General features: G+C 31.0%; 1 protein-coding gene across 2 annotated transcripts in view; it reads right to left on the reverse strand.

Moving 5' to 3' along the window:
* The window catches only part of LOC105568131 (gastrin-releasing peptide receptor), a 53479-nt gene extending 33798 nt beyond the window's left edge, over positions 1–19681 (reverse strand). The window contains exon 1 of one of the 2 annotated variants that reach the window (XM_012023547.1): positions 19501–19681. The gene's annotated coding sequence lies outside the window, so the exon portion shown is untranslated. Of the gene's footprint in view, positions 1–4956; positions 5272–19500 lie in introns of those variants that run through there. The other variant, XM_012023546.1, reaches the window with a different exon arrangement.
* Positions 19682–20017: the final 336 nt, after the last annotated feature.

The raw sequence follows: 20017 nt of genomic DNA on the forward strand, positions 1-20017 counted from the left end.
CTCTCTCTCTCTCTCTCTCTCTCTCTCTCTCTCTCTCTCTCTCTCTCTCTCTCTCTCTCTCTCTCTCTCTCTCTTTCTCTCTCTCTCTCTCTCTTTGTCTCTCGCTCTCTCTTCGTCCACGCAAAGTACTGATCGAGAAATCCTTGATCTAAACCACAATATCCTGTCCACTATGACTTTGTAGTCATTGAAGTGCACCACACGACGTCCGGCACAGGATTTAATATTGGTGCATCAGACTAAAGATCGTTTATTATTATCTCAATAGTATCGACTTAGACTTGGAATTTCATTTGAATATTCCAAGAAATAAGAACAATCGATTTAGAATTGTCTACTTTTTGCTTTCTTACGATCAAGCACTGATTTCAATATTTTAACGTTAAAAAATTGAATGATATTAGGAAACAAATATTTTTGTTAACATTCATTTTCTTATTGTTAACAAATAATTATTTTTGTTCAGAAAATTATATTAAAGCTAAGATAAAAAAATTATTAAAAAAATATTACAAAAATTGTTACAAAATAAGTACAACTTGTCTGATTTCCTTATTTTACGAAATTTGAATTCTATACGTATAGAACTACCTTAGTTTATAATGCACAAAATAAAAATTTTTTAAACTTTTATTATAATTTTACTGTAATTATAATTTGAAATAAAAATAACTTTTATTTTAATTTATTTTTGAACTTTTAGATAAAGTTTCTTATTACAAAAAGCGACTGATAACTATATTTTTTTACAAATTAAATTAATATTGATAAAACGATATTAGATTAAATAAGTTTTATATTATTATATATTAAAAAAATTTTTATTTGTCAAAATTTTAATTTTATATTTTAAATGGTATCCGCTTTTTCTTTTTTAAAAGCTTATATAATAAACTGATTTGGTTTGTACCTACTTTTCAATTATATAAAGAATCAGCTTGATGTCATTACAATGTTTTAATACATTAATCACCTCAAGGAGCAAATTAATGCTATAATCGAAAGCATGAATATTTCAATTATGATATTCAAATGAACAAAAAGTGCCGTTATTGTGTATATCAACAAAGTGTCATAATGTATATTACATCTACAGTGTTCAATGGAAAGATTATAATGCTTGACAATAGAATCAAATCGATAAAAGAATGTATCATCAATAGGAGAACAATAAGTTCCCGATTCATTATTAATTTTAAGTTAATCAAATATGTAGGTTAATTTCGAAAGCTCGTGTAGCTATGATAATTTATTAATAAATATTGCATTAATACAACATAATATTTTTCCTAATAATTGTGTCAATGACGTTATAAAATATACATAGTAGATATTATAAAATAGTATACAAATATTATGGATTATCATCTCAGATTTTGTTTAATTTTTTTATTTATTGCTATAGTATGAGGTTCCTAATATGTCAAGCGTCCTAACAATAATAAGGTATTGCTTATCTTTATATAATATCTGATTATGTATGATTACAACACAAAACTTTGTTATCCTACATTTTCCATTAATTTGTGATCAACATGACATATTAATTAATGAAGTACGCTCTGATGTTACACTTAATAGAAAGTTTATTGGAAACTTAAGTCATTTAAGTGAAATTTCCTTAAAATCAATACATTCATAAACATTATAACGTAACTGGATGAATAACATACATATTCATACACACTGATAGAGAAGACGGTACGCTTGTAATAAAGTTGCAGAGTTTTATCATAAAAATATATACATAATAACTTTTATAAAAAATTAACGTTAAATAATATAAAGATGTTATGTGTACATTATTATAAATGTTTTTTTAATTATTTTATTTTATTACAATAATTTAAGAAAGAAGATATGAGAGAGAGAGAGAGAGAGAGAGAGAGAGAGAGAGAGAGAGAGAGAGAGAGAGAGAGAGAGAGAGAGAGAGAGAGAGAGAGAGAGAGAGTTTAATTAGCAGTATTTTGTAATTATTATGTTTTAAGAAAGCATATGTATTTCTTGAGGCAGAAATTTAATTATTATTTTAATATATGAAAAGGTAATACGTTGTGCGTAATTAGTCGGAAAGAAGAGATTGATATTCTTGTAGCATTACCTTTTTTACAACATGTCCTCACATCTACGTTACAAAATTTTCTATCTTTTCTTGGCATTTTTCCATTATAGGTATTATGTAAGATGAAGTAGTTTATTTTTGCCTTATTTCCCGGTGGTAATATTCACAGTTATTATGTCAGATCAATCGTGTTCAGGAAAATGTGTTTGAAAACAAAAAGTTTATTTCATGATACAATACAATTTAAATTAACAATTTGCACTGATTTTTACCTATTTATTTTACAACGTGTACATTTGCTACATCAAATACTCGCGCGATAAAACGTCAAAAATTTTAACCTGTCATTTTTCAATTTCGTGATAATACAAGACAAAGCGCGACTAAAATTTATGTATGCCCGCGCGCGCGCAACGCAATGTGAAAATGTTTCAATATAATCATATGCTACCTCGTACTATTTGACATGTGGTTACAATATTGTATACTAAGTAAACATGTAGAGCACGTTCGCGCGTGACACATTAGTAATATGAATTCTCAAGCGTCATTTGTCTAAAAGCAAAGGTTATAATAATTTCATGCGCTACATTGTTCGACAATAACAAGAGATAAATATATTTCATTATCTAGAACATTTTTTCTCGTTTGATAAGAATACAGCACTTTTCTAGTGCTTTCTACTGATTAATAAGTTCTCATTTTATTATATGTGTCTACCTAAGACAGTCCTTTTCAAGCTTAATATCTTTCAGCTGTTTATATTGCATTGAGGAAAAGTAGATTTAATTACTAATATCATTTTCTTTGAGAGAAGACATTTGAAACTTCCATTTAAGATTGTACTATTTAATAGTGTTGAAATTCTCGCTCCATTAAAATTCTCGAAAATTTAAGTCAATAGTATGTGAATAAAGGAATGTTTTCTATGTGGATTCTCTATTGTACTTGGACAAACTAATTTAATCCAATGTAAGAAAATGAACTGTTTACTTAGTATAATACATCATGTTAATTATGTTTTAATATTATTTGCATATTACGTAACCAGATTCTACTAATTCTGTTTTAGATTCATTTTTTATTTTACTAATCAGTATATTAATTTTTTCATTTAATTTTATATCTAATATTATGTAACACAAATATAAGAAATTATTTTCTATTATTTAAAAATCTCAAACTTTTTTGAAGACTAAATTACATGATCAATTTGATCTATCAAGAATATAAATATGGTTTTGTAATGCAGCTCTATCTTAATAAAAACCTGATTTTTAAAATTTTCATAATAATATTTGAAACAAAGAATAATAGTAATAAACGATATATTTTCGCAAAGAGATAAGCAATGTTAAAATCACTAGATAGTTACAGGAATATTATGTTACTTCTGAGAAGTAATATGTCATAAATGTATCCAAGATCCCAAAATATCTTGGATAAATCTTTGTATTTATACACCAGTAAAGTGCAAAATAGCTTTCTAATATAACAGTCGGTATAATATTTCATATATCGATAGAAGTTAAGTTTTATTATATTATAAAAAGTCATCCATTAATCTTTTTTCTTATATTGCCACTATAAAGAAATCTCATCGGAATTGGTTGCTAAGAGAAACAGGTAACAAATCGTTCTCCTTTACTCCTGCGTTTCTCTCGCAGTTTCGACAAAATATAACTTTTCTAAATACATGAAATACTAACACAGTGATACATATATGTATAAAAAGAGACCCTTTGAAATAACAAAATATATGTGATATTATAAGATAAAAATGTATTTTATGTAATTAAAAGTGTAATATATTTTACACAATAAATTAATAATATGTAAGAATAATTTAAATAAATTCGAGGGTTTATTTGAAGAAATATACATATAATGGGTTTTGAATCTTCAAGTAAATGAAAGAGGAATTGTAGAAAAGAAATATTTTATTTAGAATAAATGTGGAAAGTCATACTAGGAAAGATTGCGTGTGTGTGACAGATTAAAGTCTTGTGAAATACCAGACTATTTGAAGTGAAGCTATAAAGTCGACGTTTCCATTTAGCATCTCGTTTTAAAACATGAAAATGTCAAGCCATTTCTCATCTCTGAAATTATTTGCAGACACAAAAAATCAGTAAAAGTTTTGCGATAAATTGTTTAACTTCTATATTTTGTAGTTTTCCTTGTCTATTCTTTATAAGTCGATAATGCGATTTTATGGTCTAGTTGCTTCACGGCATTCTCGTGCCTGGATAAGTTCAACCAATTAACACGTTGAATGTCGGGTCTAATTCACTCTACGACGATGGCGGAATGAAATTTTCCCTGTTAGATCCGTAGCTCGATAAACTATTGTATAATATATAATTGAAAGATGTAAAATTATAATGGTTAATATGTTTATTATTTTGGATTATTACTTAAATAGTAATTATATTTATAGAATTATAAATATTATTTTTTATGAGCTAGATGTATTTTTTGAGCTTGGTAGCGCTGGTCAATGCCGGTCATCAGTGACTGGCACGACATTCAATGTGTTAATATTATTGGCTATCATACATGTAATCAGAAGCTAAATTATTGCCTGGAGTTGTTATACAGAGCATGTTCGATAATGAAATGCTTAATGTTCAAAATTTTTTTAATCGAAAAAACGTCTAATAAAATATTTATTGAGAAAGAATCGATTCAACGCTATTAAAAAAAACATGCTCTCATTTCATCTAGGTTTTTGTACATTATTTACTTTCTTTCTCCTTCAAAAGCAAAAAGGAAGTCTCACAATCGTAACTTAACATTTGTATATCTTCATTCGCTCCTTGTCCGCCCTATTTATCCGCACTCGTATATTTTGCTTCAATTTACTAAAGGGTAGAAGAATTGTGAAGACTTACCTGGCGTCCTAATTGAGTTTTGTATGCGTGTCATTCATTTTGTTTTTTATAGTAACACAAACATGTTTACGTAGTATATGTTATATGCAATACACGTTCGCTTTTAAGATATACTCTCTTTAATCACTGTTATACTGCAAACGGAGAAGCACTATATACAACGTTCGGTTAAGTATTCCGATAAAACTGCGCTCATTATCCCCGGACGCTCTTATCTGAAAGCAAATGTACACGTGGATTCGCTACTGCACATAGTCCGTCGTGCTAATCGTTCTACGCCGGAACTCGCACTCGAAATTAATATACATCTACACATCGAAAAAATACATGATGTTCTTTGAGACTAAAATGCTATTAAAATAGATATGACATAACTCATATAAAAATATTTGGGATGGACGAATGCATGCAAACAAAAAATGAGAATTTATTTAGAATTTATTTATAAATTGCAATATAATTTAACTCGTTGCATACTTATATGCAACTAAAATCTGTTTCCATTTTGTTGAAGAAGCGAGCCAGATAGAAAATAAAAAAATTGCTAGAGAAATTCATTCTTAAATAAGATTTTGTATGTTTAAATGTTAAAATAATTATTAATACCTAATAATTATAATCTTAAACTAATTTGTATAAATGTTTTTTAATTTACATTTAAAACAAGAAAGAAAGTTACGTCAAAAATAATTTTAAACAGTTTGCATTTATTAATAAACAACACGGTCCTATATTGTCATATTGTAACCACGTAATTACAATAATTATTGTAACTATATGTAGTTACAATAATTATAAAGAATGGGTTGCTTCTCACTCTACTCACTTATGGTTTACAATCTAATATCCTATACGAACATCTTAATAAAAATTGCACATAGATGTTTAACATAAAAATTTAGCAGTAAAAAAGAATGATATCTAGAAAATTTTGGAGCTATACCATAAGTAGAACAAGAAACATTTGAATTTATCAGATGACACTTTGTACAAGTTCTTCTAAGCCGGCTACGTAGTCATTATCGATTATTCCCATTTGGTTATAGCAGAGAGAAACCTGAAAGCGGCCACGCCGGCGTTTTACTTGATACCACGGTCATATAGACAGATCTGGGCACTCCTATTCAAAAGCATGGGCGAAACCGTAACCCGAGTAAAGCCAAGAAAACCAATATGGCGTCAGACTAAGTCCCATGGCGGTCTATTTTGAATGATTAAAAAATTAACTTTTATGTATTACGTACATATATGAGTAAAAAAATTAATTTAACTTATAATAATTATTATTAAAAACCAAACCAATATTTACGCGACTACAATTTTACAATGTCAATATTGCGTTCTCTCATACACAATGACATATGTGAATGGCGTATGCGCGAAGAGAAAACTCACAGAGACGCAATGTTGATTTTCTGGCTTCACCATAGAACTTATACTCGTGAGTATAAGTTCTATGGGCTTCACTCGGGTCACGTTCCACCACGTTCCTACCACGAGTGCCCAGACCTGTCTACAGGGTGTTATGTAATACCCGCATCAACGCTTATTGTGGGATAGAGTGGATTAGACTAATTGTAAGTCGAAAAGTCCTCTACCATTTTGCAATTTTCGCAAAAGTCAGCGAGTTATTAATTATTAAAAATCGCTGTCTTAGGCCGGCCCACTGCCCAATTCAAACGTGCGGCGAGATCGATCGTTACAACTCTGCGCGCCTAGTAACGATCGATCGATCTCGCCGCACGTACGTTTCAATTGGGCAGTGGACCGGCCTAAGACAGCGATTTTTAATAATTAATAACTCGCTGACTTTTGCGAAAATTGCAAAATGGTAGAGGACTTTTCGACTTAGTCTAGTCCACTCTATCCCACAATAAGCGTTGATGCGGATATTACATAACACCCTGTATATGACCGTGCTTGATACCGTTTCAAGGGACTGCTTTGCGCGCCTTTACGTCCATTTTTACTTTTGGAACTATTTTGCTATGCATCTTCTGACACTGCCGATAAAGTCACCACTTTGTGCGTGTCCATGCTACGCCTATTTTTCAGGATTGTGTTGTGAAATTCAAAATTACATTAACATAAATTATTTACATAATATATTTACATCAACTTTTCTCATGTAGAAAATGTAAATTTTATAAATTAGATGTCAGAAGGCATAGCACAGACATGCACCACGTGGAAATTTTATCGGCAGAGTCAGAAAATGCGTAATAAAATAGTTCCAAAAATAAAAATGGGCGTAAGGGCGCGCAAAACAGTCTCCCGAAACGGTATTAAGTAAAACGCTGGCGTGGCCGCTCTCAGATTTCTCTCTGAACATATTTTGAAAAAATTTCCCCGAAATATAAAAATATCAGAGAGAAATCTGAGAGCTGCCACGGCCCCGTTTTTCGTGATTGGCGAATGCGATACGTCCACTGTGGACATTGAAACGTGGACGTTGAACTACGTGGCCAATGTCCACGTTTGGGCAAGTGTACGTATGGATAAATAGGTCTATAGATCAGACTACAGGTAGGTAGGGATTTGGATAGTCAGGAATCCAAGGGGGACATAATTCGAGAGTTTAAAAGATTAGATAACACAAATTAACGAAGTAACAATAACTTTAACATAATAAGTACGTAAAAAGAATTTCGTGTTATTGTACGTATACCGAATATTTCATATAAAAAGTCGAGAAAAATATTGTCGCGATCCGTAATCTTATCGCTCATTTCTGCGGTGATTTGTCGAGAAGAATATCACGCGTAATTTGAAGTAGAAGTGTCATAAGGAAATTACATATACATATAAATTATTAGGTAGGTTCGAAATATCCACGAGCGCTAATACCTTTTTTAACGATCGAACTCGGGTGAATCTCTCTCACGTCGTGCATTAAATAGCTAACCTAATTTATGTTCACTCAATATTCATTTTTCTAAATATACACATATGAAATTGCACGGTTTTTTGTCAATAATCCCCTCTTCGGGTACTACCTTGTCGCGGTGGAGGGGCTTAAGTACCCCGAAGAGTTACTCTCTAAAAATCAATCAGTGCATTATCACTGAATCAGTGAATATTCACTGTTTTCAGTGATAATCCATTGATTGATTTTAGAGAGTACATACTCTAAAGACGGGACAACCAAAAGTACCCATTGCACTATTTAGGCCCAATTTTTCATTTTTCAATAAACTGTTGACCACAGTTTAATCGATTCTCTCTCTTTTCTTAGATAATAATATAGAAAAGGAGAGAGTCGAGTAACTTTTCCACATTAACAGTTAACCAGAAAATGATAAACCAGGCCTAATACTCTCTGAAAGTTAATCGGTGAATTATTACTGAAAATAATGAATTGATTCAATGTTTTCAGTGATAATCCACCGATTGACTTTTAGAGAGCACATTTGTTTATTTAATTTATTAATTGATTTTGTTCATTTCTCTGATTTCAGCTAACTTTCGAGGACTATTACTCGAATAATTTAAACGAATTGCAACCGCGCGCGGCGATTCGTCGTGTCGCGTCGCGTTCGGGAGTGCCGTTTGTGTAATCGGACTGAAGACTTTCAAAGTGTAAAATCGCGCGAACGATCTTTGTGTTTTCGCGAGTGTGCCAGAAGACAACCTGAGTGGAGGAGGCCTCGGAAAGGCATCAGGCACCGGCGGAGCAACTTTGCGGTAAATATTACTTTTATTTTGTGTAAAATTAATCTCTTTTCTGGTGTATTATATTCATTTCTTTATTACTTTGTATTTGTTTTTCACATTAGAGCCTTTTGAATTTTATTAATTGATATAATTGAGTTATTTTATATCTTAAATTCATATAATTTCTAATAATTAAAAATAATAATTAGAAAACAAGACGCAATTTTAAATTTAACAAAAGTTTATTCTCAAGACAATCTTTCGAGGAAAATCTTTCGCGATATAATCTTTTACATATCTAACTCAATAAAAAGTTCGATATGTCTAAAAATTATATTTTGCAATATTAGTTTTCTTGAATACTATTTTAACCTGACTTTTATGTTTGTATGTTACAGAATCAACGCAGCTACGTGCAGATACAACTCCGCTGTTGCACATCGGATCGGTGAGTGAGAATTTTTTTTATCGAGGTAACGAATCTACATCTCGTAGATCGTAGATCGTAGATTGTAGATATATTCTGTAGATTTGTTACCTCAAAATGGTTAGGTTACAAATAATTTAATATTTTATTTAATATATTTTATTTACCGAAGAGTAATAGCAGCGATTTTCAAAGTGTTGGGTGTTCCGTTGCAGAACCAGAGTTAATCCCTGGTTTTCTTTGTCACGGATCCCCGGAAGCAACGGTTTCGGCACGAGGGCGCGACGTCGATTCGCGAAATTAACCAAAAAAAAGAAGAGAAGATTTTATATATATCCTTCTCCATAAATATTCTCCCATTAACAGTAATAATGGAAGAATAATTTTTATTTCAATAAATCTGAAAATATACGAGATTCCATGATTTGAGAAACGATCGTCGTTAACTCCCTGCCGAAACGACCGCTATCGGAGGTAATCCAGAAGATCTGGGATTCATTCTTTCTTGCAGCGGGGTCTTTGGCGTTCAACGGGTTTAATTTTCTTTTACATTCTTTTAATCTTATGAAACTCTACATATTAAGATATGTTGAATTCACTTTCCATGTTGAGAATCGTTAAATTACATCACAAAACTTAAGCAAAATATGGCGAATATTATTGATGTATCCGTCGAGCTAATATGTTGTAGCCTATCCATTTTTATTAACAAATTGATATATAAAATAAAATCAATAATATGATGTGAGATTCTAATATATTTTGTTGAGAATACTGAAAGTTTAACTTATTTTTATATATTATTTGCGGTTATTAATTTATTATAGTATGGTTATAATATCGGTTGGAATCGTGAAAGAAGTTTCGTACTTCTGGATCTCACATTATTTATTCTGTGTATGTACGTATATACATACGTTATATACGTACTTTCAAGATGCGTCTCGCATGAATACGAGGTTTGTCCCAAAAATATGTATATTGTTTTTTCATAATTTTATTTGACAATCAATCAAGTAAATCGAATTTGTCCCCCTCAAAATACTCTCCCCCTGAGGCAACGCACTTGCTACAACGCCGTTTCCACTGCTGGAAACAGCCTTGAAAGTCCTCCACTTTGAGCCTCTTCAGTTGCCTCGTCGTCACTGTCTTGATGGCCTCCACGTCCCCAAAATGCCGCCCCCGAAGCAACATTTTGCATTTGGGGAACAAGAAGAAGTCACACGGTGCTAAATCGGGTGAATATGGCGGGTGGTCGGTGACGGTAATTGAGGCCCGTGCCAAAAACTCGCGCACAACCAAGGACGTGTGGAAAGGCGCATTGTCGTGGTGGAGAATCCAACGCCCATCTCGACCGTTTTACTTAAATTTAGTTCGTCCGACACCATTCTAACAGTTGATCGACGATCTCTGTTCAAACAATTCCGGACACGATCCACGTTTTCATCAGAAGATGAAGTGGAGGGGCGCCCTGGACGAGGATCGTCTTTGAATTCTTCCCGTCCCTCACGAAACCGCTTCAACCACTTGTGAACCGTTGATTCCTTCATGGCATCTTCGCCGTACACTGCTACCAACGCTTCGTGAATTTCCCGTCCGTTCTTGCCGAGTTTAGCAAGAAATTTAACTTTTATGCGTTGCTCATCACTCAGAGAGAGACTCCATACCGACGAGACACTGTATAAGGGGTCTGCCTAATTAGCTGTACACAATGCGTGTTGAAACCTGCAAGGCTGCCCGTTTGTCAGATGTTGACTTAGTCTATTAGTGGAGGGGGAAGCCCACTATCTCATCTCCCTACCTCCAGTATCAGACGCTCTATGAATATTTTATACGTATTTACAGGACAGACCTCGTACATGCATAGTCACACGCATCTCTGTATTTTCGCGGTCGGTTTTCGCGATCGGTCTTTTAATAAAAATTTTCACGAAATTATTAATTGTTTAATTTTATCCGTATTATAAATTTTAATTGATCGTGGAATATGATTAAAATCACTCTAACGCGAAGTAATTTTTTTATACTTCTTTTATAACTACTTGAATTTTGAAATCAAAGATTAAATTACGAAGAAATTTATATATAATATTTTTTAATAAATAACGACAGTAAAAATAAATTTGATTCGTATATACAGTAAAGTTTTTTGAATTAATATTCTTCTTTAATTAACGTCTCGTGGTCGTGCATTTTTCGATACGACCGACACTCGTATATTCGAACCGTACGAAATATTTGTTGGTGACGATAACCGACTATGGAAGGAGTTTTCTTCCTTCCTGATCTCTGGTCAAAATGACCAGATTGTATGGCCGGGAGCAACGAAAGGTATGTCCAATCTGGCCCAACGAAGGACTAAATACGACGAGGTAAGTGGTCACAATATTGGCCACTCTGATGGAGTACCTAAGTAAGGTGCTGCACGAAGTATACTTTGATTTCTTTTGAGTTGTTACAATTCGGGTGGGTTATGCTTCTATGGCTGTGTTCCGATATTCACTGCCAGTACTGAAAATGTTTAGTATACGTAAACTATAGATTTCCAGTACTGGCAGTGAATATCGGAACACAGCCTATATGTACACATACAATGTATTCTCGCACATGTGCGAGAGTGAAACCCCTGTTAAATCCCGTGGGCGCGTTAAACTCCAAGTCAAACCCCTAGAAAATCGCGTCGCGGTTAATTAAACATTTGTAGGTTTATTATGTTGAAACACGGGTAGGTAGGTCTATAAATCGGAATACGGGTAGGTAGGGATTCGCATAGTCAGGGATAGGACATAATTCGATAGTTTAAAAAATTAGGTAACATAAATGAACGAAGTAACAATAACTTTAATATAATAAGTACGTAAAAAGAATTTCGTTTTATTGCACGTATACCGGATATTTCATATATAACATCGAGAGAAATATTGTAGGTATTGTATAGATATTTTATTTTTAAATTTATAATGTTATTATTTCTTTTATAATATTGTAAGTGTATTGTAAAGTAAGTTATAATAAAAATTGAAGTAAATAATAAAAATGTAAGAAATCAAATTGTAAATAAAAGAGGACCGTCGATTAAATGTGGCGGGGGTGGTGGAGGGCCTCTATATAGGTCGATTTGTTTCTATGGAATAAAATTTTAGTTCAATTTGATTCACATAGTCTTTTAATCAATAATTTCGTTTGCAATTGATCGACAAATTTTTCTTTACAGTTTGATTTTTCGTTTGCACATTAATAAAAAATGTCTATAAGCATGGACCAATCAAATTTGTTATGCATATGCTTATGCACTTATGCAAAAGTGTGTGCTCCCCGCTTTACCCGCTTGAAAAATGGGCGTAGCACGGACTCGCACCAATTGGAGACTTTATCGGCAGTGCTTGAAAATGGGGGTAACGGAATAGTTCCAAAAATAAAAATGAGCGTAAGGCGCTGGAATCAGCCGAGCAAAAACGGTATCATTGCAAGTAAAACGCCGGCGTGGCCGCTCTCAGGTTTCTCTCTGGTTATACTCATACATGGTTGCAAAGCTATTTTCGCAGTGGATAAAGTAGTACTTAAGTTACTAAAAACAACAATATCTCATTATTCATCATAGTATTTTATCAACATTAATAGTGTACTATTACTAATCGTGTACTATTACTAATCGATGTAATATTATTTTATATGTATTGTTTAATTAAACATTAATTTCTATGAACAAAAAATTAAAACTCCATCTATTATTATGACTAATTGTAAAGATGTTCTTATTATTATGTTAATAACGTAAAGAGATATTATGTTGAAATGCATTATTACTTATTCCATTAGTATTTATATTTGACTTTATTGATAATTCATAGAAGTGCAAATATTCTTCAAGTTTCCTTTTTAGTCAAAGTTACACCCTATAGGTGGCAACAGTATAACTATTCCTAAACCTGCAGAAATTATTGATCGGAATAGTTATTTAAACTTAAATCTATATAGAGACTCGAACTCTCAGTACATTGCGAATATTTACGTACATATTCATTTATACTCATGCACTCTCATACTTTTAAGTGATAAAAATTTAAGAAGTTATAACACAATTTAATTTTAAAATGATAAAGAGAATAACAATTGGAGACGTATACACATATGATATACATGCAGCAAGATTGTAGAAGTGCTGGAGTTAATTTTTAATTATATTTTGTAACGAAAAAACTAAAAGATTTCTTATGCAATAATTAGACAATTATTTCGTTTTAATTATTGTTTAAAAAATTGTTTTTATTAAGTTGAAAGTGATAAGAAAATCTTTCTTTAAATGCTAACATCTTATTGAATAATGTAGGATAATAGTCCTGACATTATTATTATATTTTGTACAAATATACAATGTATAAATATGTTCAAGACAGCTCTTTTTGGTTCGTACCCATATATGTATAATATTGTTTCAAAATTATTGTTAACAGAAAGAATATTTATTATATGTAAGTAACGATCTATCAGGCTCGTGTTTTTACAAATTCACTTATTATATATTAAACGCAAGAGATCTAATTTCAATAAACTAACTACAATGGAAACCAATATAATTTGACGATATTCAAATTTAACGCATCCAATGTATGATACTTTTATTATCACTGAATATATTAATTGATATATGAAAGAAGCTAATGTAGTTGTAGGATACCAGATGTAGGTATTTAATGTATTTATGTAATACTTTAATTATTATCGGTTATCTTGTAATTTTTTAAAATTGTGCCATTGTAAATGGTATCTTATATAAATACTTCCTTATGTGTTATTTTATAAAATGTAACACAATAAATTATATGTGCTGACATAGATTACATAACACGTCTTTATTGACTTGTATAAATTTTATTGTCAATGACAATAAATGATAATTTTTCAAAACTCGGGCACGTGATATGTAGTAATATGGCACGTAAACTCGTGGCTGCATTTACGTAAAACTCGATAAACTGTCCGTGGCATCTGGTCATAAATTTGAGTTAAGAAGCCGGATAAAAATGTGTTTTATAATGAAACAAAGTTATGTCGTCAAATTTATTTCCATCAGATTTAAGTAAACCGCTTAGATATTTTCATATATTTGAATGGTTCTTTACACACCTGCTGAAATAATCTGCTGAATAATCCCGAAAAGATAGAATATTTTAATATGATAATCTTAAGAATAATGGAGAAAAACTACACAAATAATTGATAAAAATCAACAAAATCATACAATAATTTTTACATTTCTTTTAATATTCAATAAATTTCCATCTAACTCTTGTCTCATATAATATTTTATAACATCGATACTACTATCGTAGAAAACTAGAAAATAATCGGAAATTAAATTGTAATTCTCTAAATTGTATTGCGCTTAAATATTTAAGCAACTGTTACAAACTTAAAAGAAATGCAGGCTGCCGATTGAATAACAGTTAAGTGCACGAACCTTTGATTGTATAAAATTGCACGCAGCGCGTTGAAGCGGTATTGTATTTACATGGGCCCTTTACCATTTTCGCAATTCTTCGTCCAACTAGTTTCTCGATATGCCCGAGGATACGTGACTATTTCGTTCTCTCCCGCGCCTCTTTTTCGCAGTATATGTATTATAACGCTTTGAAGCCTCCGAAAACCGCAATAGCAAAATTGCATCTCTGCATCACGATACGATTTTATGCAATATACGTATATGACTTTTACAAGTCTACAATATATGTACAGAAAAGAAACTAAAAATGTGCATTTTAAATTGTTATTTCTTTCGTGAAAACGGTTAACAAATGTTTGTGATATTATATTATTCGACTTTTTGATTCTCAACATTATATCAATATTAATTTACTTTTATCATTATTTTATCGCATGTCGTAACTGTCATTAACCAGAATCATTCTAAAGCATGGCGCGCTCTTTATCGATAATCAATTAGGCACTTAGCGCGGCCTCTCGTAGCTTAACTTTTAACGAAGTTCTATGCAAATAAAGTGTGAATTAAACTGCATTAGTACGCCCCGTTTTTTTACTTTGCTTTGTTGAGACTGTAGGGTATTGACGTTAGAAGTGAAAAGTCTTTCGTGCCAATCTTTTCAACAATTAAAAGACAATTCTTTCTAAAGGATAATAGGTTCGGAAATCGAATTATTACTTGCTATTGTTATTTAGCAAGTTTGTATATGCATTTGTTTGATTGCTCAATATTTAGTTAATACAAATTACACATTCAATAAATAAATTAAATACTTCATCGATATCGAATGCTTTTTAATGGAAACACAGTACATTCAGTCCGTAAATTTGTCTTGCAAATTGTTTACCATTTTTATTTGAAAAGTTAATAACATCAGCGCCATTAAAACTAGAGTGAAAATGAGTGTAAAGTGAAATTTATCAAAGTATCTTCGAGAGAGAGAGAAGATAACATTAAACTTTTCTTTAATTTTCTATAGGTACCTATAACATTTTATATTAGTAATTAATATGATATATTAGTTGCTTCCTCCACAGAAAGATTAAAATATTTACTGAAATACAACAGTCAAATGATCATATATTATATTTTTCGGGAATGATCAAAATTATACTCTTACATTTACTATATTTTAATGATATAATACATTTCTCTATTTTTTCGTGCGTATTTGTAATGTAAAAATATAACAATTTACAAAATGTATGTTGTATGTAGAATGTTCTTATACGTGTAGTTTTTCCGTTAAACGATTTTAGGATTTAATTCTGGAGAGATATCCTTTGTGAGAAAATTTTCGATAAAAGCAATTGAGAATCATGTTATATTCACGATTCTTGAAAATCCTGCAATTGAAAATCTCTATCAATAATAAAAAAAAGTTTTAAGTAGATACGTGCAGTTTTACTACTGAATTTTGGAATCGGCTTTTTTCCAGTGAAAATGCGATTGGATTATTTATCGCAGTTTTTAATTTTTAAATTATTAACTTGTCATTGATAAATGCACGATGATTTTTTTAAACTCTACCAACAAAAATTAATTAAAAAATAAGATATTTATAATTACCTCTTAATTTGATTAATTTTTTATATATTTCGTATTAGAATAGTGTGTGTGAAATTAGTTTTTAATTTCAACTTTTATTGTAAGAAGAATACCGTCAATACGTATTTAAAGACTGTATGTCTGAAGAAATCTTTTATATAGTAATAACCCAGTTGATTTCAAGTATCTATAAAAAAAATGTCTTGTTTAATATGTAATATATATTTGTCAGATTTACGTGACACATTTTGTACCGATTTATTTTCGAGATAAACTTTATGAAGTGCTATTCTATTATATGCCGTCGGCGCACAATACCTGACACATACGAATTGATATTTTAGTAATCCTACTTCTTGTCACTCTAAATTATGAGTAAAACTAAAATGTAAGTTTTCATAGTTATGTGGCAATAAGAAGCAAAAAATTGAGTACCGCTACGTACACTGGACGTATATAGTTCTTTCTAGTTTAGGTTCTTCCTAGATAGAGTCTCCGGAAGCCAAAGCAAATAAAATGTTTCTCCAAGAGAGAAAACTCTGCGAAAAATCTTTATTGCTGTATCCTTTTTACTTTTATTCACAACGAGGTAACCATGGGGTATCCAATTAAATACTAAGACGTAACATACACACACTTGCGTAAATATACAAGAAACATATGAAAGATCTTTTACACGTTCCTTAAACTTGAAAAGGACATTAATAATTGTAATTAAACAAATTAATCACTGTGATAGGAATACAAATCTGGAAAACATTACATAAGTGGAAAGATAGAATATCTGAAAGAACCGTTGACTATGAAAAATGAATAGTAAGATGGCGAAATATATTTAATTCCTAATTATTATAAGATTATAATAAATTACTATAAATTCTAGTATGAGATGTTTCAATCGTAACAAAACTTTTACTTGTAAAATCAGCAAATGTTACTCACAAATTTTAATTTTTTTTTTTAGAAAAAGTAAAACGATAATCTCCGAAATCAATTATTTACAGAAAATATGAAACAGGGTATAAGCTAAAAATTTAATTATAAATTGTTCAGTTGCAATGCTTCTACATAGTGCATACACATATTTTACCTCATATTTTCCTACGTAATGTAGGTTTTATAAATGATTGAAAGCAATAACACATTCAATACGGTTTATCCTGTATAATCTCTTTGTAATATATTGTAGCTTAGAAATGAATTTAAAAGAGAAAATACTCTGAAAAGAAAGGAGAATAAGAATACTATGAGACCAAAGTATTTGTTCGATGCCATGTCACAGTTTGTAGTTTAATATGCATGATTTATTCCACATTTCATATTTTGTTAATTTTCCAGTGTGCAAATTTGATAAAAAAAGTTTTTTAATCTTATTCCATTTTATTTCTGTTTTAATTATACATATATATGTATAAATATATGTACGAAAAGCCTTGCAATATTATGTTAAAAAGATCTCTAAGGAATACTTGAACATGAACACATGTATTGATTTCTATGTGCGACAAGAAGATCATTATATAATATATAATGTTATATATATAATTATGTTTGCTAAATTTAAAGTTTAATCAACCTTTAATAAGTTCGAAATATTTTAGAGAAAGCTTATTTGTATTTTACAATTTTTTCCAAAATATGAGAATTTAGAAATTATTTGTTAATAGAGGAATTTTTTATGACACAAATATTATGATTTTACAATCTACGAATACCTGTTAATTAATAGACTGTACTATATAGAAGAAAAGGATTATTAATGCTGTTATGTTTTTTGTACTCGCAAAAGCTTTGATAAATTTAGAATTAAGCGTTTATTAGCAAAAATTTAATAATTTGCCTAATTATTAATTTATTCGAAATTAAAGCGAAATATATGCTGCAGGCATGTAAATCGATAACATTTAATTCTTCAGTTAATTTTAAAACGGATGTTATTCGCTCGTTATTCATTTGTAAAAGAGCATATCATAAACGTAACTGAAAGTATTTTCTATGGAAAAGTTACTCAAAATTTGTTGCCCTTTGGCTTTTCACACATGATAAATCTGAGGTGAGACACTACATTAACGCATACTGCGTTCTCAATTTCTCGACGTTTTACTTGCTTTGAGGCAAGGTCTCACAAGTTGAGTAAATAGCACATTATGGTTTGTTTCACATTTAAGCGAGCGAGCCACACTCAAGCGTCGCTAAATAACATCTCGCCAAGAAGATATAACTCGTTCCCAACAAAATGTATATGTCTTTGAAATAAAATATTTATATAAATTGTATTAAGAATTTCTCCAAATTACTTTAAAAATGTCATATAGATATTATATGTCTTTCAAATAATAATTAAAATATATTCTCAAATCATTCTCAAATCAAAAAATCAAATAATATTTGTACGTATGTCTCTTGCAACTTTTCTATTACAACAATTATTAAGAAAGAATTTTATTTATACTGGAAAAGTTGCTATAATGGAAACCCATTTAGCAATTACTGTCTTTTTATTTCACTGATATATGCTGATTGTGGGAACAGCATGTGGGTTCTTGTTAACTTTCATAGAGTATATCGTTATTGGAATATCACGAGGGATACACAATGTCTTACAGTGATACGCCGTTCAGGTATCATGACACGGCTAAAATGCCTTGTTTGTTTTATGCCCGTGACTATAACGACCAAATGGACGTAACGATCCGCAAATAACTTATCGAAATCCTTTTACTTTTTACTCGAGCGGGACTAATATACTTTAGTTGTCATTCTCTTCAGTCGTCCTTCCTCAAACAATTTATCGTAACGAAAGAGATAATAAAAATAATTATATTCTTTTTTATGAAATAATTACATACATTTGACAAAACGTTTGATCAATATAATTGCAACAATACAATTACTACCAGTTTACAACAGTGATTAGTACGTATGTTTGGTTTGGAGCTATCAATTTTCTTTGTAAATACATGAGAACATAATCAAATTTGTTCAAATCATGTGATAAATATATAAAATACATACATGTACACCAAAGGCAATACATGTTTAAAGTGAAACTCCGATACCATCACACTAGACTGTACGGAGTGGTCTGTGTAAATTTATCAAACAAATATTGACTATTCTTGTGCAATGTGTGATGGAAAATTAATTTAATTTTAACCAAGACACGTGTTGGAGCTTACCGTGTGTCTTGATAAATTATGTGAATCGATTACAAGTCTGATTTTAATAAAGCCATTTTAATTAAAATCTGCATACACCTTTTAATTATTATTTTCAATTTTTCGCGGAACATGAATATTGAAATCTACGCCGATCAATTACACAAACTTTATCATTGATCAATCTCACTTATAAAAACTCGGGAATATTTTCTGGCGTGAAAAATAAATACAGTGAATGAAAAGAGATTGAAGTTTGCAAAAAAGAAACGTACCTACGCATGGTTTGACTTCAGGCCCTTTTACTTCTATTCTTGTCTATTTCCAATGGTAGTTGGACGTAGTTCAACGTGTAAGTAATCAATCACGAGCAATCAAGGAAATTTCGAACAAAATCTGAAAGCCAAAACATTCAAAAACCCAGGACATAAAACACTGATGTACACGATTGCAAAATAAAGCAGCGAAGAAGACTTGAAGATTGAGACTGAAAGAAAAAAATTGGTGACGATACTGGGAAAGTGTAAGTGCATATGAGGACTCGATGTAAGTACGGCTGGTCCGTTAGCTGTATCACTTACCATGGGAATTCTAATTGAATTCCAAGTGGATTCGCAAACGGAACACCAAACGGCCAAGAGCAGTAGTTTAGCGACAGCTGATCGCGTTTCTAGAATATCTTCACGTCTCGATCGTCTCTCGACCCAGGGGAAAACTTTATGATTGCAGAGCCTAATATGATCTCGAGTAATTTATTATCGACGATACAGATAATCACTTGATAAGTAGGAT

The sequence above is a fragment of the Vollenhovia emeryi genome, unplaced genomic scaffold (genome assembly GCF_000949405.1).
Source record: "Vollenhovia emeryi isolate VEMERY1.0 unplaced genomic scaffold, V.emery_V1.0 DF939131.1, whole genome shotgun sequence".
Lineage (NCBI taxonomy): Eukaryota > Metazoa > Arthropoda > Insecta > Hymenoptera > Formicidae > Vollenhovia > Vollenhovia emeryi.